This window comes from Panthera tigris, chromosome A1 (assembly GCF_018350195.1).
Source record: "Panthera tigris isolate Pti1 chromosome A1, P.tigris_Pti1_mat1.1, whole genome shotgun sequence".
Taxonomy (NCBI): domain Eukaryota; kingdom Metazoa; phylum Chordata; class Mammalia; order Carnivora; family Felidae; genus Panthera; species Panthera tigris.
The window spans coordinates 150,590,018-150,617,634 of record NC_056660.1 but is presented as its reverse complement, the minus strand read 5'-3'; the positions used below and the strand labels follow the sequence as shown (position 1 = coordinate 150,617,634).

Sequence of the window (27,617 nt, the reverse complement as noted above, 5' to 3'; positions counted from 1 at the left end):
CCTAGTGGAAGATACTGGCTACCAAGTGTACCCAGCTGTTTGATAATTGACTCTTTTTCAAGGGTACACCGGTCCAGCCTCACCCTCCTTATCCCTTAGGTACCCACCTCAGCTAGAGCTACATTTTTAATACTACATTCTTAGGAGCCACATCTGTAACATTTTAATTATCACTTGGAAAATATAATAATGACAAAAATCCTTGTTAAAATTGTTTTCTTGTTGTACAACACACTTATTTCAAAAGATGGTTAATACAACCAGAAGCCAGTGCTTAAATAAATTAAATGTTGCCTTGAATATTCTTCTATATGAATTCACTTTAGAATATATCCTGACTACCTTCTCTCATTATATTTCATGTGCTTCTTCAACTCAAATTTCATCTCTACCATTGGTATTTTTAGATATATAGACTTCTATATTTATTAATAGAAATAAAAATAGCCTTAAAATTAACTTTTCAATTATACATATTTAGAATACATAGTAATGTAGGTAAACGATGAATCATGGGAATCTACCCCCAAAGCCAAGAACACACTGTATACACTATATGTTAGCTAACTTGACAATAAATTATAAAAACATAAATAAATAAAGTAGAATACATAGTAAAAAGGTACATATTTTTATTTATTTTATTTATTATTTATTTTATTTTTAATTTTTATTTAATTAATTTTTTTAATTTACATTTATCATATAGTGCAACAATGATTTTTGGAGTAGATTCCTTAATGCCCCTTAATCCATTTAAACCATCCCCCCTCCCACAATCCCTCCAGCAACCTTCTGTTTGTTCTCCATACTTAAGAGTCTCTTATGTTTTTGTGTCCCTCCCTGTTGTTGTATTATTTTTGCTTCCCTTCCCTTATGTTCATCTCTTCTGTGTTTTAAAGTCCTCATATGAGTGAAGTCATGATATTTGCCTTTCTCTAATTTCACCTAGCATAATACCCTCTAGTTCCATCCACATAGTTGCGAATGGCAAGATTTCATTCTTTTTGATTGCCAAGTAATACTCCATTGTGTATATATACCACATCTTCTTTATCCATTAATCCATCGATGGACATCTAGGCTCTTTCCATACTTTGGCTATTGTTGATAGTGCCGCTATAAACATTGGGGTATTTGAAACAGCATACCTGTATCCCTTGGGTAAATACCTAGTAGTGCAATTGTGGGGTCATAGGGTAGTTCTATTTTTAATTTTTTGAGGACCCTCCATACTGTTTTCCAGAGTGGCTGCACCAGTTTGCATTCCCACCAGCAGCGCCAAAGAGATCCTCTTTCTTCGCATCCTCACCAACATCTGTTGTTGCCTGAGTTGTAAATGTGAGCCTTTCTGACAGGTGTGAGGTCATATCTCATTGTGGTTTTGATTTGTATTTCCCTGATGATGAATGATGTTGAGCATTTTTTCATGTGTTGGTTGGCCATCTGGATGTCTTCTTTGGAGAAGTGTCTATTCGTGTTTTTTGCCCATTTCTTCACTGGATTATTTGTTTTTTGGGGTATTGAGTTTGATAAGTTCTTTATAGTTTGTGGATACTAACCCTTTATCAGATACGTCGTTTGCAAATATCTTCTCCCATTCCTTCGGTTGCCTTTTAGTATTGCTGATTATTTCCTTCACTGAGGTGCACTTTTTTTAAAAACAAATTTTGACTTTTGCTAGAAAATATTGAACACACACTTTAGTATATAGTTCTAAAATTGTTTTAATTGTGTTATCATACCTAAGAAGGTACCAGTAAACCTTTTGTTTGCCACTGTAGTGCTAAAGAATGTAGACAATTCTGCATAAATCACTTCCATATACACTTGTAGTCATTTAAATTTCTATTCGCCATTATGGAGATGTTTCAACCTAAAATATACAGTTTGATCGTTTGCTTGTATTTTATGAATCTGAAATACTTATGGATTGAGTCTGATTGTATCAGTTACATTATAAAGCTTCAAGTAATTATCATTCCCAGTACATTTTTAGTATAATTAGAATGCTTCAATCTTTTTGAGATGCTGAAAATTGATTTTATAATTTCAAGAACTTAGGATAAATATTATAGCCTATTTATATAACTATAAATATATAAATTATTTTAATATATAGTGAGAAGTATACATTACTAAATATTGAATTTTTTAAGTTTTTTTTACCATTTATTTATTTTGAGAGACAGAGACAGAGTGTGAGCAGGGGAGGGGCAGAGAGAGAGGAAGACACAGAGTCTCATGCAGGCTCCAGGCACACAGCCTGAAATGGGGCTCAGACCTACAAACCGTGAGATTATGACCTGAGCCAAAGTCAGATGCTTACTCGACTGAGCCACCCAGGCATCCCACTAAATATTGAATTTTTACAACTTAAGTTAACTAGCTGGCCAGTCAGAATGTGAAATAATTAGCATAGCTAGTTTATAGAATGTTAGCATGTAGAAGTAAAAGTTAGCCAAATCTTAGCAGATCGGTATTCACTAAATCTATATCCAATACTTGTTAAGACAGGTAATAATATCAAAATGTGTGAATGTTACTGGAAGACAGAGCACAAAGTCTTGGCATTATTCTAATAATGAAATAAAGCGAAGTTTTTCATTTAAAAATATATGTATTATTTTAAAATTCATTATGTGTAAGTTCTTAATGATATTTGGTTACATTCATACACATATATACACATATATGTGTGTGTGTGTGTATCAGTGTATGTTAAAGAGATCAACAAAGTCAGGGTGAGTACTTGAGGTCTAGAAGTTTTATTTGCTGCTCCATGTTAAGATGAAGGGCATCCTGGACATCATGGTTCTCCTAAAGTTCAGTGGCCTTCTAAGGTCTGTGTCAACTCTGTATTCCTCCATTTTCTCACCTACCTTGGCAGTTACCATTCAGTAGTTGTGTTCTTAAAATAATAAATCATTTTTTATTAAAATGCTGTTATTCTTTACTATGACGTGAAGAGTAGACATTGGAGTCAGATTGTGTAGGTTTCAATCGTAAAGCCATCATTTACCATGGTAAGAGAAGTCCACTTTGCCTACGTTTCCCAAATGTAAAATGTATGTAATAATGCTGCAATAAGGTTATTATGAGAATCAAATGAGTTAATATATATCAAGTAAATAGAACAGTGCTGACCCAGAATGAGGATTAACAATCATTAGCCTTTTTCAACTTTCACAATCAAGAAATTTTGCATTGAAAGGTTTTTGGTTGGGGTACGTTGGTGGCTCAGTGGCTTGAGCGTCCATTTTCGACTCAGGTCAGATCTTGAGGTTCGAGAGTGCAAGCCCCACATCAGGCTGTCAGCGCAGAGCCCGCTTCAGATCCTTTGTCCCCCTCTCTCTCTCTGCCCCTCCCCTGCTGGTGCTGTATCAAAAATAAATAAATAAATAACATTAAAATTAAAAATAAAATAATTTTAAAAAGAATAAAATAATTTAAAAATAAAAATAATTTGGTTTTTGCCTTTTGTGGAGAAAGTCTAGGAAATAAATTTTGTAATCACCTATGTTCCCCTCAAACTAAAGTCATTAAAGGTGACTTCACTATGTGATTGTATCTTGGCATTAAAAAAAATTCTTATGGTGGAATTTTAATACTTCCGGTTCATAGTAAATTAAAAATAGAACTAGGGAATACCAGATTTACCAAATTCTGGAATTCTCTGACTTTTGAAATATTGATTAACAATAGATAATTTCCTGAAGGAATTTGCAGATTCATCTCCCTCAAACATCAGAGAAAACAGAATCTTAATAGTGGTCAACCACTAATCCTATTAATATAAAGCTAAACATTTAGACACAAATCAAATGGATAAATGTGATCAAATTCCTATTGTACATTTTTAAATTAAGCCCTAGGCAGCTTTGTACTAGCCAAATATCACACTTGTTTTTAGTGTATTTTATCATATGTGTATAACCTTTTTTTTTAACAAACAAGTCTCACAATCCTTGTAGAATAAATGAGAGGTTTTCCATAGAATTCAGTAGAATAGCCAAAAATCGTGTGGGGCTGGCTGTTAGATATGTGAATCTTAAGGTTTGGGCAGGTGGATCATGTGAATTTATGAATGCCTTTTATTTTCAGAATAAATGAAACAAGTAAACTAAATATATTTAAAGTGCTTGGAACCATCATTCTTTTTAAAGAAATACTGTACTTTACTACACTGAAGAATTTTTTTATCTATCTGAGGAAACAAAATACACTCATGTGGTCCACCTAGAATTCTAAATAACCAGTCCATTGACATAGGACTGGTCTTACCCAGCTCTTGCACAGAGAACAGTGACATTAGTAAACAGAATTTTTATCCCCAAGTATGTCAGTTTTTGACCAAAATGTGAACTTTGTTTTTTCTCATCTGCCCCAACCATCAGCGTGGGGGATGAACTCATAGCTTTTTTTTTAGTGGGTTTACCCAAGTGGCAAATAACTAAACAGCATGGAGTAAGTTACACTGCTTGTTTTTAAAATATGTCTCAGTTTATCTACCCTATTGTGACTAAAATAATTACAAGAATTAAATAATAAATGTAAAGCACTTAGTATTGCCTATTATTATTACTATGTAGAAAGAGGTAAACGTGTGTAAATTTTTATCTTAAGGAGATGGTTTTCGTCCACATAAGGCTACCCAGTATTCTGCAAAGTAAAAGATATTACATCATTGGAAAGTTGTATCCATTCAGTCACACTTCTGGAAGTAGGTTTGTTATTTTCTACTCAACTGTTTTTGGCCACAATAGCTTTGGATTTGCAAATACAAGTCATTATTAGGTTTTTAAATCATGCAGATTCTCTTCACTACCTCCTTCTGCTATTTGCCTTTGGGGAATTTTTTTTAAATAGCGAATTATTCTACATCATCTTTATAAAAGTTTTAATAATACAATTATAAATCTCAGCTCAAGTATTATATATGAATTTTAGTTACATCACCCTGTGCCAGATTACTGGTTATAATTGTTAAGTTTGCAGAATGGAATTTATTTGCATTTTGTGTATTGCCGTTTTTACTCATGTACCTTATAAATGCAATATATTTGAATCTAATTTTTCTAATTTAGGTAATATTTGTATTCAGCTTCTGATTTGAGAAACTCCCTTGTAATGCGTTTATGATCCAAGTCACTACCAGAAATAAAAATGACACAAACAAAATAGAAATAATGATCTTTAGTGAAAGCTAGATTGGTGTCCGATCTGGTCTCCTAACTAATTATGCATCTAACCAGCCTATTAAAATTCTATCTAGAGGTCCTGGAATTATTCTCTCTCTCTTTTTTTTAATGTCATTGTTTTATAGATGAGTTACTAAATGAAAAAAAGAAAAGTGGTAATAGAGGAAGTTGGCATGGAGAATTGTAGCTGTATTCAGCTCTTTTTATCTTTTTCTAAATATAGTTATAAAATATTGTTCAAGTCAGCTGATGTAAGCAGTGAAGTGCTTCTTCATGTCTTCGTTCTTTCCCAATTATTTCAATAATGTTTTGATGAATTAAAATATATAAGTGAAACAAGGAAATCAGCGCCAAGTTCTAATATCAAATTGGGAATTGAAATTGCTAATTCCCCAGATATTTTTAATATATTGCTAATCTCAAGACCAGGACTAAATTGGTATTCCAGGACTAAAGTGGTAAATTTTTAATAGAGATGTCTCTTACGAGCAAGTCTTATTATAACATACTAGAATATCATTTATTCTTTGGAGGATGTGATTTATTCTATTTAAATATAAGCCCTGTAAAGGAGATGTGTTAATCTATTTTTACTCTAAGTACATAAATATGTCTGCTACACTGTAGTCAGTAGATGTATTCAGAAGCCAATATGCCTACACTCTCACATTTCTTCTGTAAATGATGAATAATATTGATAAATGAAAATTACAAATCTGCAATAGAGCTTAACTATTGAATACTAAATCATTCTGTTACTAACTCTGTGTTCCAGTGACATTTTCTAGATTAAAAAAATGTCATTCCTACATTTAAAAAATATTTTGTGCTTTTACAGCAAAGTAAGCAAATGTGCATTTGAAAGAAAATTCACAATGCAGCCACAAATAATTCCCTGAGAGACTCAAAGTGCCATTTTCAAAAATGGTTCAATTTTCAGAATAGAATATTTAAAACCTCTTTCCTGCCAGACTTTACATTCCACATGTTTGGTACAATTAAAATGGGAGAGTGGTGGAATGGAACTCTTCCATCTATATTTTGGAAAAACATATTCACTCACCTCAATTTGTCAGTGTGCATTAAGAGGTAGGTCATTATGCAGTAGAAAAAGAAGAAGAAGGCAGCTCTAACTCATGTGACTGACATATACTGAACATGGCCATTAATACAACTTGGCAGTGACCTTGGCAGCATTTACAGGTAATCTCTTAGCAGGGATAAACTATTTGAATGATATTTCTACTATGTTAAGCACAAAGAGAGTTCTCTTTGGAACTTTACCACTTAATTTTCTTATATCCTAACAAAAGTATTTTTTAATTGGTCCCTTAATGATTTTCTTTTTACCTTTGCACTCTCAAATGACAGTTTACTCCAAGGCATTGTTGCTGTCATTTTTCTGTCATCATGGGGACTGCTATATATTTGGTAGCACTTTCATAAAGAGTTGAAGTCTGTTTTATTTTTTATTATAGGTATAAATCTGTAGTCAAATTTTATTATACCGCTCATAACCCAAGTTCTAAAAAGCAGAAAGTTTATGTAGAGAAGATAATAGGTTGAAAACTCAATGTTGAAGAAAATTCTTTATTATATATTTCGTAAAAACTCTCAGCACCACAATTATTATTATTACCATTTAGCATTTATTTAGATTATATAAATAAAACATATGTTTTTACCATAACTTATTAGATTTTGTAGTAGAAGATTCAAGTGCATAATTGCTTATTCCCTACTTCAGATGAGTTTTTCACATAAGAAGGGAACTGTGGTGCATAGAAGATTCAGGTAAATGAATGGAGAAGATCATGACAAACAGTTAAGTTGTTATCTTATTAAAACATTCTACTGCCTATTGTAATCTCATATTTAGTCGTAATTTGTACTGAAATGCCTATAATAAAGAAGTTTCACATAATGGAGGTTGGGCTTACTAAAAAGCCTCTAAGAAGGTCTTAATTTCTTACACTTGCTTCTATGTCATATTTCAATACAGGAAATGGACAATGACTATAAAGGAAGAGCATTTTTTTCCATAATGGGGACCCATTTTTAAAAACTGTTCCTTCCTGAATTGTTTCTGGGGTGGTTTTTGCACTTTAAACCAGTTGTTGATGGCAGCATTTATAGGAGCCATTGACACTGGAGGACATGGCAGTTTCGATTCAGTGTTCATTATTTATGATGTTCATTCTAGTTTAAACTTTTACAAGCAGTCCAAATTAGTTAATTTCTGGAATTGAAGCAAATTCACTGGTTATTAACATTTTGAGTATCACAAGTATATAGAGTATTAGAAAACTGCTTCCAATTAATAGGTCATTTTAGGTGTAGAAGGTGAATTATTTTCATACATAGAACCTCAAGAATCATTTGATAAGAAGGACACAGAAATTTATGAGGTAAGGCATGTTCAGTAAATTACAGCATACTGCATTTCTCATCAGTTCACCTATAAATTTAATCTTTACCAGTGCCTATGTCCAATTTATTGTCAAGTTGATCTATATAATCAAAATCACTTATTGTGTTTATGTTATTAAATAGATTACACTAGTAAATGCATTACACCAAACAGAAAATTAGAGGTATCTTATCTCTGGCTATAAATTATAAGTATAAATTATTGCTAGTAGCCTATAACACTATTTGAGTTATCCTTGAAATAACTTTAAATAGAAGCATATTAAGGAATATAATTTAAATCAGAGGAAAACTTAGTATTTGGGGTGTATTGTATTCAAACTACAAATAACCATATATCTTAAGCCCGATTTTTTTAAAATTTTTTTTAACGTTTATTTATTTTTGAGACAGAGAGACAGAGCATGAACGGGGGAGGGTCAGAGAGAGAGGGAGACACAGAATCTGAAACAGGCTCCAGGCTCTGAGCAGTCAGCACAGAGCCCAACGCGGGGCTCGAACTCATGGACAGTGAGATCGTGATCTGAGCCGAAGTCGGAAGCTTAATCGCCACCCAGGCGCCCCCTTAAGCCCAATTTTTAAGAACAAAGTGGAAAAGCCAAAAGAAACAAAATGAAACACTCTTCTCTAATCTAGTAAGAATCAAATTTTGAGGTTTGTTTTTAGTAAAAGCTCAGATCATTAATGCATTGAATTATATATATTTATTCTCAGGTGATTTATGACTTTAACATATAATTTAAAAATTAGATGGTGAAAATAGTTCCTTAAATTTCATAAGGCTTCCTAACACGTGTGTCAGTATAACAGAGGAATGAGAACCTGGAATCTGGAGTCAGGCTTCCTTGTCTCAAAACCTAGTTTTACTACTTATGTGCAGTAAAAAGTTGGGCAAGTTTCATATATTTTCTCTACCTTGGTTTTTTACCTGAACTGAAATGTAATATGACACATGATTACAAACTTATCCAAGAATAACATCCAATTGAAATAATAGAAATAATATTCCTGGGACATGTTCCTTCAATGTTAACATCCTCGCTAGGATGATTAAAAATTGTTTCACAGAAATAAAATAGCAGGGGCACCTAGGTGGCTCAGTTGGTAAGTGTCCGACTTAGGCTCAGGTCATTATCTCGCAGTTTGTGGGTTTGAGTCCCACGTCGGGCTCTGTGCTGACAGCTCAGAGCCTGGAGCCTGCTTCGGATTCTATGTCTGTCTGTCTCTCTCTCTCTTTCTCTCTCTCTCTCTCTCTTTTTCTTTTGATGCCCCTCCCCCACTTGTTTTCTCTCTCTCTCTCTCTCTCTCTCTCTCTCTCTCTCTCTTCAAAATAAATAAACATTTTAAAAAAAGAAACAAAATATCAAACATAAATTAAGACTCCTTTACCAAAATTCCAAATTTTATTATACAAATCTTTTTTTCTCCAAGTTTCCAACCTGAAATAGAATCTCCCAATGTGATAGTTTTCTGGATTAAAGAAAATCACAGATATTAGTTTCAATAGATCATAGATCATAAAATCTGTTATTAGACATAGAAGAAATATGTGTATTACCTAGTTAATACAGCTTAGTTGGTAGAAACGGAGTCTTAGAAAAAACTGAATTAAATACAAAAATTGAATTTCACAAATACTAAAATTATTAAATGTGATCATGTAGCATACATTGCCTACCTAGCAGTTGGTATTGTTTTTGTACAATGTCTCAGTAGAATTCTAAACTTTGATTTTTTTAAAACTTAATTCTAATTCCAAAAATTTGTGGTTCACCATTGAACCACAAATAGAATTTAAATAACACACACACACACACACACACAATATTTTAAGTGATGGAATATGTCTATGTTTCAGTGTTTAAGCTTCAAATACAGTTTTGAGGAAAGGCAAATTGCTAATGGAACAAACAGACCCAAATACGAAATGCTTTTCATGGCATGATTTAAAAAAACCTTAACAAAAACACACAAAAAGCAATAAAGAGACATTTTACAAAGTCCTGAATTCAAAAAAGAAATGAGATAGAGGAAACACTAAGGTAAACCAGGCACCACTGCCCAATATATTAGAATCTTCTAAAATAACCCTGTCTGTTGTATCTCTTAGTCACTTGCAGTGGTGTGCCTCTCTCTGCACCATACCTTTTTCCAGTTTCTAGGGCGGGGTTAGGAGAGGGGTGAAAGTCTCTATGGGTAGATGGCTGAGCATTGTCTTGTGCCTTCTCAGTTCAAACATTACACTGTAGGATGACACCCATTCCTAATTTCAAGCCTCCTAGAAAAGGAAAAGTTGCCTTTCTTCAGAAGCTAGTGACATCCTAATCCAATATATTACCTTTGAAAATATTATTATTATTCAGGTTCTCATAAAGACATGTAAAATTTCCCTAGGAGCTGACATGTTGGCATATATCCAGCTGCATATCAGAGCTGTTTTCTTTTTTTATCTATTTTCTCCTCCTGAGAACTTTTTTCAACATATTTAATGAAAACTAAAATAGTGACAAATAAATCATCACCATATCTCCCACTTCTTTATTTACTATAATTCTGATGCCTGATGCTATATTCATAAATTCTTAGGAAAGGATTTTCCTCACCATGTATCTTCATATTTTCCGTGTGGTTTATTTTTGTAATTGCACTCTATTTCTAATCTGTTATCTTTTATTATACAATAGGGAATCATGGATCACTTGCTTTCATCCTAGTATAATAGAAATATCTAAATATTACACTCACAGATTACCCAGACATATAGTTAAGAAACAGGAAAGTGACTTGGCTTTCTTGATTTACTAGGATTTTTTGTCTTTCAATAACACTAAGACAATGTTATTCATTAATTAATGCTGTATCAAACCTAGTGATTGGCCAAAAATTCATAATCTGTTAGGATCTAGTCACAAGCAAGAATTAAAGATCCGAAGAATTCTTCAGTATAAAAAGGTGATTATTAATGGAGCATATTTCAAAGGACTTGGAAATACTTTTAAAGTATTCTTAGAAAATTTTAAATGAGGGATTGCACAAGTGATCAAATACCACTTCATCTTGTATCACAAGCATTAAAGAGGAAAGAAGGTATCTGGTTGGCTGAAGAAAGGCCCATATGAGGAATGGAAATTATAAAAATATTATGAGTAAAGAAGAAATTAAAAACAGTATGGAAGTGAAAGTTCTAAGAAATAGTAAAGGCTTAAAATTTGATAAGGAGAATCACAGAGTATGATATTTACAAATTCATTCAGTTTAACCAATAAGAACAACGACAGCAAAGGATAAAATCAAGGGTAGCCCATTTTTCCACGTGGAGGTGAAAGTAAATATAGATAATACCAGGAATATTGTAAGTTCCACAAAGGCATGAATTTTTATCTGTTTTATTCTTTGGTATATCCCTTAAAATTGTTCCTAAAACACAGTAAGTACTAAATCACACACACACACACACACACACACACACACACACACACACACACAAAACAACAACAAAAAAACCCTATTGAATGAAGGAATGAATGTTTCTTTGCAGCAAAATGAGCTCATGTTTGTGGTCACATACACGTGAAATGTAACATACGTACCTATGACCTCTGGAATCAAGTGATACTAAGGAACAAAGAAAATATCATGGAATGCCTGGACAGGTCTACCTAAAGCTAAGATAATTTTAGTAGCAGGAATTCTTATAATGCAATTGCAGGGCTACAAGATACTAGTCCTAAGAATTTTTCATTATTTTTCTTATTCTGAGAGAAAGAAGGCACAAGTAGGGGAGAGACACAGGGAAAGAGGGGGAGAGAGAGAATCCCAAGCAGGCTCCATGCGCTCAGTGCAAAGCCGGATATGGGGCTCCATCTCACGAATCATGAGATCATGACCTGAGCCAAAATCAAGAGTCAGACTCTCAACTGACCCAGCCAGCCAGGTACCCCCTAAGAATTTCTAATTTTTTATTTATTTATTTAGAAGTTTTAAATAAAGACTATAAGGTAACTATCAGGGATGATATTTTTAAAAGAAAGCAAAGGAAACCACTGTTAGTAACTCTCTTATTTGCAAACTTAAAATAGATTAGGAAAAATCACAGAGATTTGTTGTACATTTTGTATACATTCTCTAACACCCTGGTGTCAGTATGAGCCAACACAGCATCATTAAAAACGGGTCCTATGAGGACTTTTAACCTGCAGTATAGAGTGTGAAGGAGACGAATTAGGTATAATCTCAACTTTCCAAGGCTTTTGATTTTGTTCTGTGTGACATTCTCATTCATAAATTGGAAAAATATCCTAAACCACACATATTTGAATGGTTGCTGAAGGAATAGTGAAATAATTTATTCACTAAATTTAAAAACACTAAGGGCCCATGGGTGCCTCAGTCGATTAAGCATCCGACTCTTGATTTTGGCTCAGGTCATGACCTCAAGGTTCTTGAGATGGAGCCCCTTGTCAGGCTCTGCTCTGACTTTGCAGAGCCTGCTTGGGACTCTCTCTCCCCTCTGTCTCTGCCCCTCCCCCACAAGTGTGTGTTGTCTCTCTCTCTCTCTCTCAAATAAACATTAAAGAAAAAATTACACATTAACGAGTCCTATGTAAACAGTGTAAAGTCTGACCCTTGGAAGATAGGATCGGAAGTCAGCATGTCCTTGATAAACTGAAGAAGTGGTCAGAAATCATGAAGCTAAGGAGAAACAAATAACCTCTTCACATACAAAATGTGGAAGAGTTGGCTAGAAACAAATCTGGCAAGGGAAAACAATGCACAATTGAAATAAATGCAAAGATAAACGTTGGCTTTACATTTTATGCAGTGTGTGGATAATTAAAAATATGTATTTGATAGGAATATACAAGAGCCTGTTTTGAGTACTATGTATATTTTTAGACTACAGAGTTAAAGACAGATATGACTTGAAATGAAGATCTGCGAATATGGTGGGGGGGGGGGGTAAGGATAACAAAAACAGCTATAATTCAGTATACAGTCTTGAAGTGTATAAAATGAGGCCATGATCATCAAATGTTGTTCTCTGTCCAGAGGGTAGAACAAGAGGAGTGGGCATAAAGTATTCTGTGAGGGATTAGCTATAAGTCAGAATTTCCTGAGTGAGAGTTGTGAAATATCAAAATAGGTTACTGAGGAAGGTTATGTTGCTCCTTTTCCGGAAGGCCTTAAAAATAGGAGAGGTGGAATCTTTGTGAAATAATTTGGGGATGGTATTATCTGAAGGAGGAGAAAACGGTATGACCTTGCATTGCCTCTGCCAGCATTAATATCTGGCATGTCTACTGTTGCCTTGGTTGAATGGAAATATAGATACATATTTCAACCAAAAAAATTGATTATTTTGAACTTCTCTAACATGGCAAAATTTAGATAAATTTTAAAGTGGATCTCCTAAAGATCCAGTTTAAGGAAATTAAAATTTCTACTCCCATCCTGAAATTCTCCATAAGTTTAGAGAAACATTTATTAAGTATTTATCCTACCTTTTTAAAAGGAAATGAATAGAAATTGCTATATTCATTGTTTTCCAATTCATAAAATATATAAGAGAAGCATTGTTGTATAATTTTTAATTTCAGAATTCTCAGAAGAGTAGGCAAATAATGATTTGGTATGTTAACTAGTTACTTGATGGTAATGTTCATTTTTCTAGCATCTAAAAGTGATGTCACCTCTACACTTATCAGAACTCTTTTATTACCAGACCCACCTACAAGCATGAGTGACCCTGATATAAAATTTATTCCAAACATCTCTTCACTGTGAAAGGCAATATTTGCCAACAGGCACTTTCTTAACGGATTAGAAATTTCAGAGATTTCCTGTTTACCGTCTTTAAGTGCATGGGCTATAGAAGCGGCCATGTTGAGCTTTCACTTTGCCTAATCAGCAGCTCAGCATCTTAAATTGAATTCAGGCTTGAAATAATGGGTCATTGTCGATTGTGAAGTTTTTGAATGGCTCTGGCCCAGTTTGCTCATCAACCGGTAAAATAATATATGTGAATACATAAATGAATATATATGTACCTCTGTACCACAGTGCTCTCCCTATGAAAGTAGGAGAAAAGTCTGATACACTGAAAATATACAAACTATTACTTCCTCATACTCTGTAGGCTGTGACAAAGCCAGGCTGTATGATACATTGTGGAAAAACTGATGTGAACTTCTGTAATACACCAAAGTGTATTATTTTTCTTCAACAATTATAAATATATTGCCAATTATGTCAACTGTTTTTATACAATTAATAGTAAATTTTATTAGGTGTGTGACTTATAAAGCTGATCTACATAAAACTACTTCTAAAATAATGTATTTAAAGAGTGTGAATTGCATAGTTATAGCCAGAAGTCTCAAACACAAAGAATTCTAAAGAAGTAGGTAAATGTATAAAATTCTGAAGTGGGAGCTCCACTGCATAAAGAAGAATATTGTGAGAGGCTATAATTTGAGGAGATGAAGGAGAAGCACAATGGGAAGGAAGAACAAGAGGAGGAACAGAAAGGGGTTGGGAGTAATGATCAAGGTAAAACCAGAGTTAATTAGATCTGGGTTACAAACTTACCCAAGGTCCTTTGAAGAAGAGCAAGATGACTGTCTCAAACCTAGAGACAAAACAAAAACAAAACAAACTGTAATACTCTTTGTAATTCTCATCTTAATAATCAATGAAGTTGATGCCCCTGACCCATCCTCAGGAAGGCTCCTGTTTTCACATTTTTCCCAGGAGTTCATGGTGAATGTATGCTGATTCATAGACATTCACCTGATTTCCCTTGTGAGCAACCAATTCGTTTGTAGAAAAGAAGGGGGAAACTCAAGGATGCTGATGAGCCAGTAAATCCTGGTACTCTAATAACAAATATCTAACTCAGGTTTCATTCTTTTCCCCTACGTGGAACAGTGAAGTGAGTTCTTTTTGCCATCAAGAATAAGAGAATGTTAGATCAGTTAAAGAACCCTCTTTTAAAAAGTGCTTCTTAGATTACAGGGTGCCTGGGTGGCTCAGTTGGTTAAGCATCCAACCGTTGATTTTGGCTCTGGTCATGATCTCATGGTTCATGGGATCGAGCCCCACATCAGGCTCTGCTGACAGCATGGACCCTGCTTGGGATTCATCCTCAATATCTCTCTCTCTCTCTCTCTCTCTGTCTCCCTCCCTCGCCTTCCCTCTGCCCCTGCCCCACTCATGCTCGCACATGCTCTTTCTCAAAATAAACTTAAAAAAAATACTTCTTAGATTTCACTAAAACCTTCTGAACGTAATTTTCTGCATAGAATTTTAACTTGAAAGCCCTCTCATGCATAGTACCTTGCTGCATGGAGAATTAGCAGAGTATGCAGTTCCACTAGAGTCTGGGACTAGATTTATATACTTTATAACTATATATATTCTAACACTAGCTTTGCGACCTTGGGCAAGTAACTTAACCTCTCTGTCCTGCAGCTTTTTTTCTGTAAATTGGAAGTGATGAAATAGTCTTTCTCATAGGCTGTTGTGAAGATTGGAGTTAATATATGTAAAGCTTTTAGTGTCATAGTATTTTATAATTCATAGCTGTTATTTATTAACTTTCTAAATACGATTCGTGGTCCAAAGTGCATAATGTAACCTTAGTCTTAACTGCTTGAGGCTGAGGTGCACCAACTTTTCAAAGCAAGAAGTGTGGGGAAAAAATAATGTATATATCTAAGGACAATGAGACTCAAAACAGTTGACTGGCAGCTCATGGGTAGCAGAGCCCAACCAAGAGTCTGGTTACAAATACAGCCTTCTTTTCACTCCACTCCAGCACTTCTTGGTGCTTTAGAACTATGTTGCACTAATTGCTAAATATTTTATTAATATTTTTACTTCAAAAGAACAGCAATTTTCTGCACTTGATATCATATTTATACTTCTTTGTAAAGGTGAAGTATAGTTTTCTTTGTTTTATCAATTATTCAACAATACTATTATGTTTTCCTTGAGCCAGGCACTAAGCAAAGTGTTGGTTTAGGGCATTTCAGCAGTGCAATGTATTCAGTAGTCAGAAAAAGCTTATTCCTTTCTTTAAAGCTAGCATTTCCCAAAACATACTCTGGATACATTTGGAAATACTCCAGATTTTGGCATCTAGCATACTGAAGAATATGAAAAGTCCTGCAGCAAAGAATTTGTTTTCCTAATTTTTTTTTTTAATTTCCTGACTTTTTTTTTTTTTTTTTTTTTTTTGAGGAATAGCTTGTCATAATCCTTAGGAACCACTAATCTTTGGAATCCACTCTGGGGTTTCTGATGAGAGTCATGAGCTTGCTTCCACCAGTGGGTGCTTTCTTTTAAATCTTTTAGAGAATGGGGATTAAAAAAAACTTCATTTCAGTAAATTTCTGATCTGCAATAGCATGGTCTTTTTTACAGGGGAAGTACTGTAATACTTTCCATGTATTAGTATCTGCCAAGGATGACTTGGGCTATCCTTGAAAATAGCCTGGGACAGAATGTGTAGACAAGCTGAGATAAGGAGCCTGCTGCCAGGCCTTCAGCGTAGGAACCGACTTAGTTTACCCTAGGCCCATGGCGGGTATGCTCTGAAACAAACTTGCTCTGTCCGGGTATATGGAGGAAACATTCTCTTCATCTGAGAACACCTCTATTCCTAGCTCTTTGACAGTTTCACTTTCCATATCCCCTCAGTTCTCAACATGTGGAAGAAGAGATAAAGAAAGGTGATGAAATGAAAAAATGGAGCAGGCAGCGCTACAAAGAGAGAAGAGACTCAGATTTACATGCCTGCTTTGCATGCAATTATGACGGGGTTTTGGAGGGGGAGGCAAGCGTCCTTCGAAGGTCACTTTACAATATAGGCAGGGAGGGAGAGGAGTTTGCAGTGTGAAATACTGGTTAGCGTTGAGAAGAGTCAAACACTATGCTGATTTTTATTAGAATAAATATCTATATCATGATTCACAAAGGCGAGGAAAGAAGACTCTTGATTCCAAGAAGAAAAAAAAAAACCTTTTCCAACTTGCGATTCTTTTTCAGGGCACTAAATCCATTATAAATGAAAATAGATTAGTGTAAATTTAGGCTTCATGGTAAATTATACAACTTACCCTATTTTAAAATTGGTAAAGTATGTTCACCAAATATGAAATAAAAAGAAATTAGTACAATAAAGGATCAAATTTATACTACTCCCCGAGAAAGTGGCCGGGTAGGGAGAATTGAAAGTGTATACCTGTCATTTCTTAAAGTTTTGTTGCATAGAAAATTTTGACCCTCTCCTTACTTAAAATACCAGTTTTTCATTAGACATTTCTGTTTAACAAATTTTAAGATTAAAATGTGTCTGTTGCTTTTTACTCCAAATTTTATTTATTAAAATTTGTAATCCTTAAATTTTTTATTTTTTCTTCTTAAAATGCTTTAATTTAAAAAATACTCGATGATTCAATTTGTCTATTCATTCCAAGTTGGAAATTAATCTGTTTGGCTGGAGGCTACATAGCTTACTCTCATTAGATGGGTATGTCCAAAGATATGTGAACATTTCCCATTCGGTGAGACACTGGGATTTTCAAATATCACTGAGATCTTAATCAAAACTGTTCTGATTGCTTGGGAGTTGGGTCCTGTGAGAGAGGAAATAAATCAACCTACCCTAGTGACTCAGGTACATCAGTAATGTTGTAAGATTGTTTATTTCTAGAAGAAAAGAGGCATGGTTTTAAAAATATAATTCTGTATTTCACACTTGCAGAAGTTTTTCATTGTATTTGTCAGATAGCTCATGGTGCTGTGCATATTTAACACCGTGAAAAGAACTTCTTTGCCCAAGAACTAGTTCAGTCAGTGGACACTGATTTAATGAAACACCCACATTTCAAGGGAAGAAGCCCCTTTGGATTCATTTCATATCAGTTTAGAAACCGTTTGCATTATACTATATTGTCAGTGCTTCAAAGTGTTTATAATTTTTATGAAATTATACAATGTTGAAGTGAAGGAAACAAGTTGACACAATGAATTTATGAAATTGAGTTGCATCTAACTGAATTTTTACAAATGAATGTGTTGCTGTTTTTTATTTGAGCCTCACAGCCTTATCATAGAATATATATATAATTATTCCTATTCTGTAGATGAGGACACTGAGGTTTGGGAAACTATGGATTAGCCGAGTTTGTAGCAATAGTGACAGGCAGAGTATTCATGGAGTGTTCAGGCTGGAGTAGGCATCCTCCAAATACTGCCTGCCTCCATCTGTATTTTAGATCTGTCCTCAGATGTCATCTGCTCAAATATCATCTTCCCTGAGAGCACTGTCCAGCTCTGCTCTTTCCTGTTTAGTCACCCCCTCGCCTGTCCTAGTGTGGTATTTTCTTTCCAGCACTTCTCTATCTAAAATCATCATACTGGTGTACTTGTTGATTGCCTCTCTCTTTCAAACTTTAAAGTGTAAGTTTCATCAACACCAGGACCCTGTTTGTTCTGTTCACAGTGGTGTCCCTAGGACCTAGCATCCTGCTTGACATATTTATGTCTCTGTAACTAAAGATCAAACTTTTTCATTGATATCTGTAATATCAAGCATCATGATTTTGGTTCACGGTCTCCGATGGTATCAATTTAGCCAAGATTTGATTTGCTCGCTTGGTCCACGCTAAAGTTTCGTTTAAATCTCCGAGGAGAGTACCCCCCATACATTGAGTTACGTGTAGCTCATCTGCTCCGAAGCTGTGGCAGGTGGCCTGCACTACGTCATGTTAGAGGATCTGTACTACACACATGCACCATAGTCTCATTTCTCACATTGACGCGTTGTCTTTCCTGACCATCAACCCTGACAAAAGTTCTCAAGTGTCGAAACCTTGAGTCACACAGCCCCAGTGTGTTCTACAGCGAGCAGGACTGTCATGTCGAGTCCTCTTGTCCTGGAGTTCTGCACAGATAAAGGGAGGATATAGTTTTGAGAGGAATGCTATAACTACAAAGTGCATCCTGAAGGCTATTTAGCTCACAATGAAGGTCTGTGTTTTAAAATAGCACTATAACAAAGTAACTACAGAGTTTTGGCAAGGGCTTCAACTATTTATAGAACTAAGTAAGGCATAGTAAATAATACCACAGTACCCAGTTCTCCCTTGCCATAACCCCAAACTTATGAGAAGCACTGTAATTATATTTTTCTCCTTTAAAAAAAATCATAGTAGCCATTATCAGTTTAACCGTACGGAAGCTCAGGCTGAGATTTCTTTTTTAAATGCATAGTTTTGATTTTCAACAGCTGCACTGGGTCTTTAATCATATATTATCTTTATGAAGCCTTTTTCTAACATATGTTAATTGGCTGTTTTCTGTGACAAATTATGAGCTCTTACTTTGATGAGGTTCAATTGCAATCATGTTGAAGTCGAGTACGTAGAGTTTCCACCCCTGCTGGCTCCTCAAACCACTACAAACATCCGCACGTCACTGCAGTGCTGAGTAATGGCAGGATTTGGGCTGGCTGATTTCACTACAGATTTTTTTTTTCCACAGGATATTTTCGGCTTCTTTGTACTAAATCTGTTGCAGGGTTTGCCCTTTTTAGCAGAAGCGTGCTCTAAAATTAACATCAAACCTTATTGGAGATTACTATAATACAGTGAGAAATATTTCATAATACAACACCCGAGCATCTTGTTTTGCTTTGCCAAAATTTTGGTATATTTATTATACATTTTTTTAAGGTCAATCAGCTGTTAGGCTGTTAGTATTTTCTAAATCATCAGCATTTTGTAGTAAATATTTTGAATTTTCCTCTTCTGAGGAGAACTTTTATTGAGTAGACGATTATCTATTTAGCTATCATAAAGAAAACACGCATAACTATTTTTCTAGGTGTTTCCAAATGTCAATATGTTAAAGATTCTATTATATTTTCCTTTTTCTTTGTAGTTACATCTGTTGGTCAAGGAATAAAAAGAATTGCAGTGCTCCATCAAGGTTAATGTCCAATAAGATGCATAGCATCCATTTCAGTTTTCTATCCTAATGTCAGTTTTTAATGTATGATTAGGATGAACAGATATGTTCTAATCCATCTGCTCTGAGAACTGTGACAGATAGCCTGCATCAGATACCAACAGATGATCAGTGATAGCTATAATTAGAATAGATGTAAAAATACAGCACATTTGTTTTTATTCTCAGAAAAGTAGTCAGGATAATTGATTAAGGCCTTCAGAAACTGTGTCAAACACCAGTCATACTGAGATTAATCTAACTGTTTCTGCCCTGACGTCGAAGGTAAAGGACTCTGAAAAGTGCGGTGCTCCAAAGCCAGAGCTAGGGGTCAAATTTCCATACAGGTATGAGAGTTTAGAACAAGATGAGCCAGATGTGAATAGGAGCTACTCCTCCTCACGAGGCTGTTTTTAATCAGCCATGTCCCTGGAGTAGCACACAATCAATGAGCTCTAAATCCTGAGGCTACCTGCATTCATAGGAAGGCCTGCGAACATCATTACAGAACTTACAATTGAGCATATGTGAAAAAAATTAGAGCAGAAATTAAGGGTAAGAAAGGTTAACTTCAGAAGTCTTACTTTGGAACTACTCTTTTAGCAGCTCTTAAAGAGACAATTTAAATGCTTTTTTTTTAAAAAAAAAAAAAAAAAAAGGATGTTAAGCTCTACCAAATGCAGATACTACTCTATTAAAAGATCATTGTAAATAAGCCAGATAGAAAGTTGTTGTTGATTTATGTTAGCCACAAGTGTTTGAATTATGTGTATTATTTGAGAAGGTACATGTATCAATTTCAGCATGGGTAAGTAAATTTAAAGTGTTGTGTTTTTTTTGTTTTGTTTTATTTTCATTAATAGCACTACAGCTAGAGAGAATGGCTTTAGGAGCCCTGTGTGATACTTCAGTGTGACTGCAAAGTCAATTGATGCACTGTATCTTAAGCTAATGTACACACGGAAATTTAGTTCCACTCGATAAGACACATACTTAATTGGCTTTAAGAAAATAAACCAAGGTAAAGAATGATGCGTGAATGGAGCAGAGAACTTGGCACTTGACTGTATGGAAGCCCGTGAGCCATGTGGCTTAATTGGGGCCAGTTGGGATCATTTAATGATTGCTGTCAGAAGATCAGATTTAATTCTCCTTATAAGAAGACCACAGTGGGATAGAGTTAAACAAATTGTCATCAGAGGTTTCAAATGAACAAAGCCTTAATTAGGTTGATTAGGATGCTGTAAAAGAGATGAAGAGAATAGAAAAATTGATGAATCACTGGTTTCCATGTTGAGCCACATAGAACAGCAATATCAAATATCTATATTTTGAGAGACATTATTATGGCATTTTGGCTATTATGTATATTAGATGAAAGGCTTTTATGTAAACTTTATAAATTCCTGAAGTTCGACCAAAGACAAAAAGTAAATGACATTCAGTGTAAATAGTGGGTGATTTATCAAGCTTATTCTCCTTAATGTATAACAAAAACATTGGCAGGAGGACAGTAGTTATTTCTTTCTATTTCAAGGTCATCTTCAAATATTAACTAAATTAGGAAAATAAAAACAGAAGCAAATTATTTTTAGGACATAATTTTCAATTGTTTAACGTAATATTTGAATACAGAATAATTACCTAGACTGCCTTTTAACCAGTTATATCACTTTCTTAGTAATATTGTGATTATTTATTGTGATTATTTGGTGATATTGTGATTATTTGATTATTTGGTGTGATTACTTCGTAATATTGTGATTCTTAGTAATATTGTGATTATTTAAGACTACTCAGGTGTCTTAAAATGTACTCTTACTGTTTTATCTTCACATTATCAAAGACTGAAATGGAGCTTTTCCATTTGCTGCAGGTTTGCACAAAAATGTTCTCCCCACACACCCCCAGACACACACACCAATGTATCAGTAAGGCTGAACATGGTGTCTGGTACATATAGGCTTTTGAGAAAGAAATTTATAGAGTTTTTCCACTTTAGTGATGAAATATGATATATAAAAGATTAAGAAAATAATGAACATAAAATGTTTTTCTGAAAGGATTATGAGATGCCCAGGAACTCAGATTTTGTTATAGTAACACGAAAACGTATAACAACATCTCCCTCTTCAATCCTAGCTTGCTTTGAAGGCTGGCAATTTTGTTTCACCGATACTGGTGTTGTGTGGTGCTTTACTTGCTTTGTTCAGTAAGAGCGACACAAAATCCAGCTGCGTGTTCTTACTGAGAGGTTACAGCTGGGGAACAGAACGCAATCTGTGATGCCAAATAGTAGCTGTTGCTTTGTGATGACGCAGTGCAGGGGTTACCTTTGTGGTAAGCCCTGGCACATCACTAAGTGGCTTTTGAAAGAAAAGGTGGTGGCTGTACTGTTGGGAAAAATTAGGAAAACAAAGACATGATAGAACCCTGAATTAATTACTTAATATGATGTGGAAAGGCAAAAAAAAAAACTGTGATGTGGTTCAACAGCATGAGGCTCTTGACATATTTAGACCATTTGGAGTTTATTTTGGAACGGGGAATGAAGAAGGCTGTTTAAGCTGCAGTGTGAAAAAAATGTTCAAGACAGAATATACCATGGAAAACCATGACGGGGAAGGTATGCTTCCCTCGTGTTTATTAAATTGTTTATAATGCAACACGGTTGTTTGAAGGTATGCGTGTCTCCTAAATTCTAGAACTGTGTAAATAAAATGATTTATGTCAGTGATAACGGCAGGTTAGGCCCACTTATTAAATTAATTGCAGAGGTTTTCAAAACGAGTTCCTTTTTAGCCTTATTATATTTCTGACATACATTTCATCTCCTTTTGTCCTTGGGGAAAGATATTAAAGTAGGACTAGAAGCATTAATGTAGAGTTTTCAGCAGCCATGGTCATTGGGAAAATTGATATATTTCCCTAGTTATTTCTGCTTTTGCAGCCTGAAGCTCTTCCATGACTGATACTTAAGAGAAACTTCTTAATTTTTATAACACTGTAAATTTTTTTCTTCATATAATGATGATTGTTAAGGAATAAATGAAGCATTACCTGTTAGAACTTGCTCATCATTAGCTCTGGAAAGTGAAGTCTTCACGGTGTACGTAAGGACTATGATTCGCTTGGTAGCCTCGTTGTATAACACGACTTTTGTTTTATGCCTCAAAACTGAAGCAGTCTTCCAAGTAGTAGGTCATGTCTGCAGTGCTGCTGTGTACCCACTTTGCATACAGTACCACACCTAGTGCTCGTAGCCATCCTGCACGTCAAGAAGTTTGTTCCCAGCTTGTTGTAGGCAAGAGCAAACAACAAGCTCAAGTTCAGACCTGAGCCTCCTGGCTCCAAAATTCTTTCCACTTCGACTTCGGGTTGTGAGTTACTCTTATTCCATATATGAGATGCTATATAAATAGGACAGAGGATTAAATGAGGTTGTCAACTTGCTTCTGTATAAGCAGAAATATGAAAATATTCTCAGGAATAGTCATTAAAACTAGCAACTGAAGAAAATACATACCTGAGAGGTGAAAATCTTAAATTTGTTAATCAACTGAGTTACCGGCTCCTCTGATGTGCCTGGCAGTGGGGTAGATAATGTGATTACGAAAGTGATACAAAACAGAGTTGGCCCACAGATGTTGAAGAAGACAGGCAATTTCAGTTGTGACAAGTGCTACAGAGAAAGGCATGGTGCTGTGAGTCCTAACGGGGGATTTGTTGTGATCATGAAAGGATGGAGTGCTTCCTGAGGAGGTGAAATTAGACCTAAGACAGAAAGGAGAGGAAGAAGTTAAGGGGGGGCACAGAGGGGAAGGTGGAGCATTCCAGGCAGGGGGGATTGCATATTCAAAGGCCCTGTGGTAGGAAGGAGTGTGGCATGTATGAGGAACTGACAGATGACATTATTATTTGTATGTGACACTGTTACTGAGACTTGGTGACAATTCCAAATTCCATTATATTGCCACTAAATTGAAATAAATTGAGAAGATAACTTTGTATTTGGCATGATGGTATCTATCCAGAGGTAAATAATAGTGGTTTTTTAAGTACCCTTAGGAAGGTAAGTTTTGACTATGTGTCTTTAAAATGAAATCAGCTAGCATTCATAGCTAGGGTAATACAACATCATAAATTTACTTCAAGAGACGTGGAATGAGTTTCAGGACCAAGGAAGTATTCCCCAACTCTTAGGATATAACATAGTTGAGTAACAATAAGAATAATAATAATTGTTATGTCTTTCGAAGTTCAAAATACCTCTTAAGCAGAAAAAAAAAGTAAAAGTTCTACTTGTTCATTTTAACCAAAATATAGTTACATGCCTCATATGTCTTTCAAATATGTCATAAAGGAGAAAGTTAAATGTATCTCTGTACCATAATAAGCAAAGTTTTCCACTTCAAATAATAATGAATCATTTACTTATTTGAATTACTAATGCCAGGCTTGCAGCAACTGGGCTTAAGATCATTTTCGTCACCTACTAAGCATCCGGTTTGTGTTTATATGACAGTATCATTTTTTGTTGGACATAGTGTGCTTGGTTTTCAGCCTTTAGTTTTTATAAAACTCTGTATGAAGATGCTAGTGTTAGTGAAAATATAAGACAGCGAAGAAGTTATTTGCTAATATGAGTAAAAGAAAACCAGAATTCTTTCTTTGCAGATTGACATCACATATTTTAATGTTTGATCATTTTTCATAGGTTGTTTTTATTTAAGTGACTGCATTGTGCTTATTGTAGCAAAATACATGCTTTGCAAAGATAAGTTTAGCAGAAGAGAATTAATTTCTTCCCACATCTTTTAATGTGGCATGGCAGTCTCACTCTATGATCAAAACACATAACTGAAGGTTGTGTTTAATTTCTAAATCAAAGTGTTGTGGGAAGATGATTGAAATCTGAAGATGACTCAGATCCACTTGATATGTGGTTTTCTTCCTACAGAAACCTTATGGTAGACTGCCATTTCCATGTTAGAAGGAACCTAATAGCGATGAGATTAAAATAAATAGTTTCGTTATATACTGAAAGTTTATGTTAGTTTCTTTGGTTCTTACTCTGAATTTTTTGGACAACTTTGAGAACTGCAATAACACAGTCATCTATTCCCCCCACTCACTATATCTTTTTTTAAACTATGGTTGCAAAGAAGTAATGTGTTTTACTAACAAACATTGATTTTTTGTTTGTTTGTTTTTTGGACAGCTTTTGTGATTCTATTTTTTACCAAAAATATAATTTATCCAATTGGCTCTTTGTCTGTATAGAATTCTTCATTTGCCTCGAAGGGTAAATTAAGATTATACGGCTGCGTTAGCTATGTCAGATGACTTCTGCGAGACATAGTAAATGGTAATTGTGATGTATCTCCTCCTTGACCAAAGTGAATTCGTTTTCTTATTCTTATTCCTTAAAGCAATCATACAAAAGACGAAACTAGACCTGAAATGGATTTTTCTTAGGTGCTTTAAAAATAGAAATACAAAATTGTGTCTCCATGTCTGCGTTTCTGTCATTGTCCCTTATCTGAACCTCTCAAAGGCCTCTCTGTGTGTGGCATGCAGCAAGGCACACTCAGACAGTTCTGCTCAGAGAAGGAAGTGAAGAGTTTTGGTTCCCATTTTACACTTCTGGAACAGTTTAGGGAAGGAAGCACCTTTACACCTTTTATTGTTCGTGGTTGCTGACATCATATCCTTCCCCGACCAGTCTGTGCGTGTTTCCTGCCATTCTGTCAAGATTCTTCTGTGTGAAGGGGAGGGATTTTGTGGGAGGGAGGGAGAGAGGGAGGAAGAGCGCAAAAAAGAGTGAGGCTGGGAAGGGGGGAGGCGGTGTGTGTCACTCAAGGGAACTTGTTTGTAAATGAGAGAGCTGGGGTGGGAGAAGGATCTTTAGCATCTGTCCACAAGATATTCTTCTCTACTTGGGTCTCAAAACCACTCTGCCTTCATCTGTCTGCTTATGCCAAACTCAAAGTGAACAGAAGCCTGCCATAATGAAGTTCCCCTTTTTAGTAAGCAGCTTGATTTTATTTTTCTTATATTTAGGTTGACGAAAAGAAAAAAAATGCAGAAGACTGTAACTCCATAGAGTGTAACTGTGGTAGAGCGTTTCTTTTTCTTCTTTTTTTAATTACTGATTGTTTCTCTGTGGCTCTGTCATTTTCCAAGAATGCTTCTTTCATGTGGAGAGAAGTTAGCAGCAGGGCTGCTGGAATTATTTTAAGCTTATGGTTGATTGTATGTAATGAAAGTTCTCAGCATAACTTGAAATTCTGCTACACGGAGTTTAGCGATTCTCTTCTTCTTCGTATACATACAAAACAGTTTTAAAAGCTACTAAAGTTACATAATATCTTTCTCAGCCACTCTAGGCCTCCTACAAATTAATACTCAAAACCGACTTTGCAAAATAATTTTTGCATAAAAATCAGCTTAGAAAAATAGTTATGCTAAGAAAACAACTCCTGAGCTATTGTTGACCTTCCTAACTCTGAATTTTTACTGGCAGCCCTGAAACGTGGTGATCCATAATCAAATGTTCTAAGCCACATCTCGTGACATATTTTACTTCATGAAAACGTCGCATCATCACTGCGTAGTAGTCTGCATGTGTACATAATAATATCAGATTTCGTATTTTAAAAATGTTCAGCAGGCAAGACTTCAAGAAATATTCATTTTTATGGAAAGCAGGAAAATACCTTAATTTTTACTGAAATTTAAGCTTGTTTGTCTTTACCTTGCGTATTTCAAAAGGGAAAACATATCCAGTGGTGTTCTGACCATTTTATATACATGTTTGATATATGCATATAAATTCTCTCAGGCAAAATATTTCCCATCCTTTTTCACTAATTAAAATCCCTGCCCTGCTCTTTTTCAAAAGTGTCTCTCGTTTCAAAGTTGGGAAGTATGGGGTGGTGATATGTAGGAACTCTTCTAAGTTTGGCTCTGGAGGAGCGCTCCCTCTGCCTTTCTGAAGAGACTTTTCTCCTGGGATGTTTCTCTGCTTGTTTGGTTATTTGTATTTTGAAACCAGGATCTGTAGAAGTTCTCGTCTTCCCCGCCTTGTCACCACACTCTAATCTGTTCACCCTGACCTTCCACCTTAAAGTGAATAAGCGCTTAGGCAGGCATAGTCCTGTAAGCCGATAGTGCCACCGGCCTCAGCTAAACGAAAAGAAAGGAAATTGTCCTATATGCATTTGCTGTGGATTCATGGGTTGGCTTTTCTGTGATAGAGGAAGCCTGTTTGTCTCTTTGGGGTCTTGCACATGCAAGGGAAATATCAATCTAACGTGCCGCTGGCTTCTAAGGTAAGACTATAGGAAACACAGGAAAGTTGCCCAGTTGAGTGATATTTAAGACTGTTTCTAAAAATAGATAGATGGACAGTGTTTGGCAACAGCAAATATATAATGCAATTGTGCTTCATGAATGTTTTCTATTGTAATGTGATTTTAATGTCTTATAGCTAATTTTTTCATGTGTATTTGTCAAATGTGTGTTGTTTATATAACTCTTTAAAACTTTTGAACTACTTCCAACATTTCAAATTACCACTGGAGTTTTTGATAAGCACTGTGTGGTCATGATGTTACTCAACATATATAGTATTCTCAGAGGCACAACTGAGCCGCAGTTTCGTAGAAAGGCATTGGGCAAAGGAGAATGGATGGTCTTAGTATTTAAGCAGCGCTTAATCCACCAGAACTAATTATATCATAATAGCTTCTGCAATTAGATAACCACAGAAAATTTTAATTTAAAGAAATTTACTCAAGGTGATAAAGAATTTAGAAATTAAATTAAAGAAATCAAAAGACAGCTGATGATCAGACCAAGTGTATAACAGCTTTCCTGTTCCGATAACTTTGAATTGGAGCCAAATAATCTATTAAATAGCCAGGACATTGGCTTAGCATTACATAATACATGTGGGAATTTTTCAGGTCC

The 27,617-nt window shown here is 35.1% G+C and overlaps 1 protein-coding gene across 15 annotated transcripts in view; it reads left to right on the top strand.

The window, feature by feature from the left end:
- Positions 1 to 27,617, top strand: part of MEF2C (myocyte enhancer factor 2C) — a 154,369-nt gene that overhangs the window by 33,769 nt on the left and 92,983 nt on the right. For 2 of the 15 annotated variants that reach the window (XM_042989702.1, XM_042989649.1), the window contains exon 1: positions 25,524 to 25,672. The exons of 10 other annotated variants lie outside the window; for them this stretch is intronic. The gene's annotated coding sequence lies outside the window, so the exon portion shown is untranslated. Of the gene's footprint in view, positions 1 to 22,941; positions 23,024 to 25,523; positions 25,673 to 25,721; positions 26,978 to 27,617 lie in introns of those variants that run through there. 3 more of the 15 variants (XM_042989674.1, XM_042989691.1, XM_042989729.1) reach the window with 2 other exon arrangements.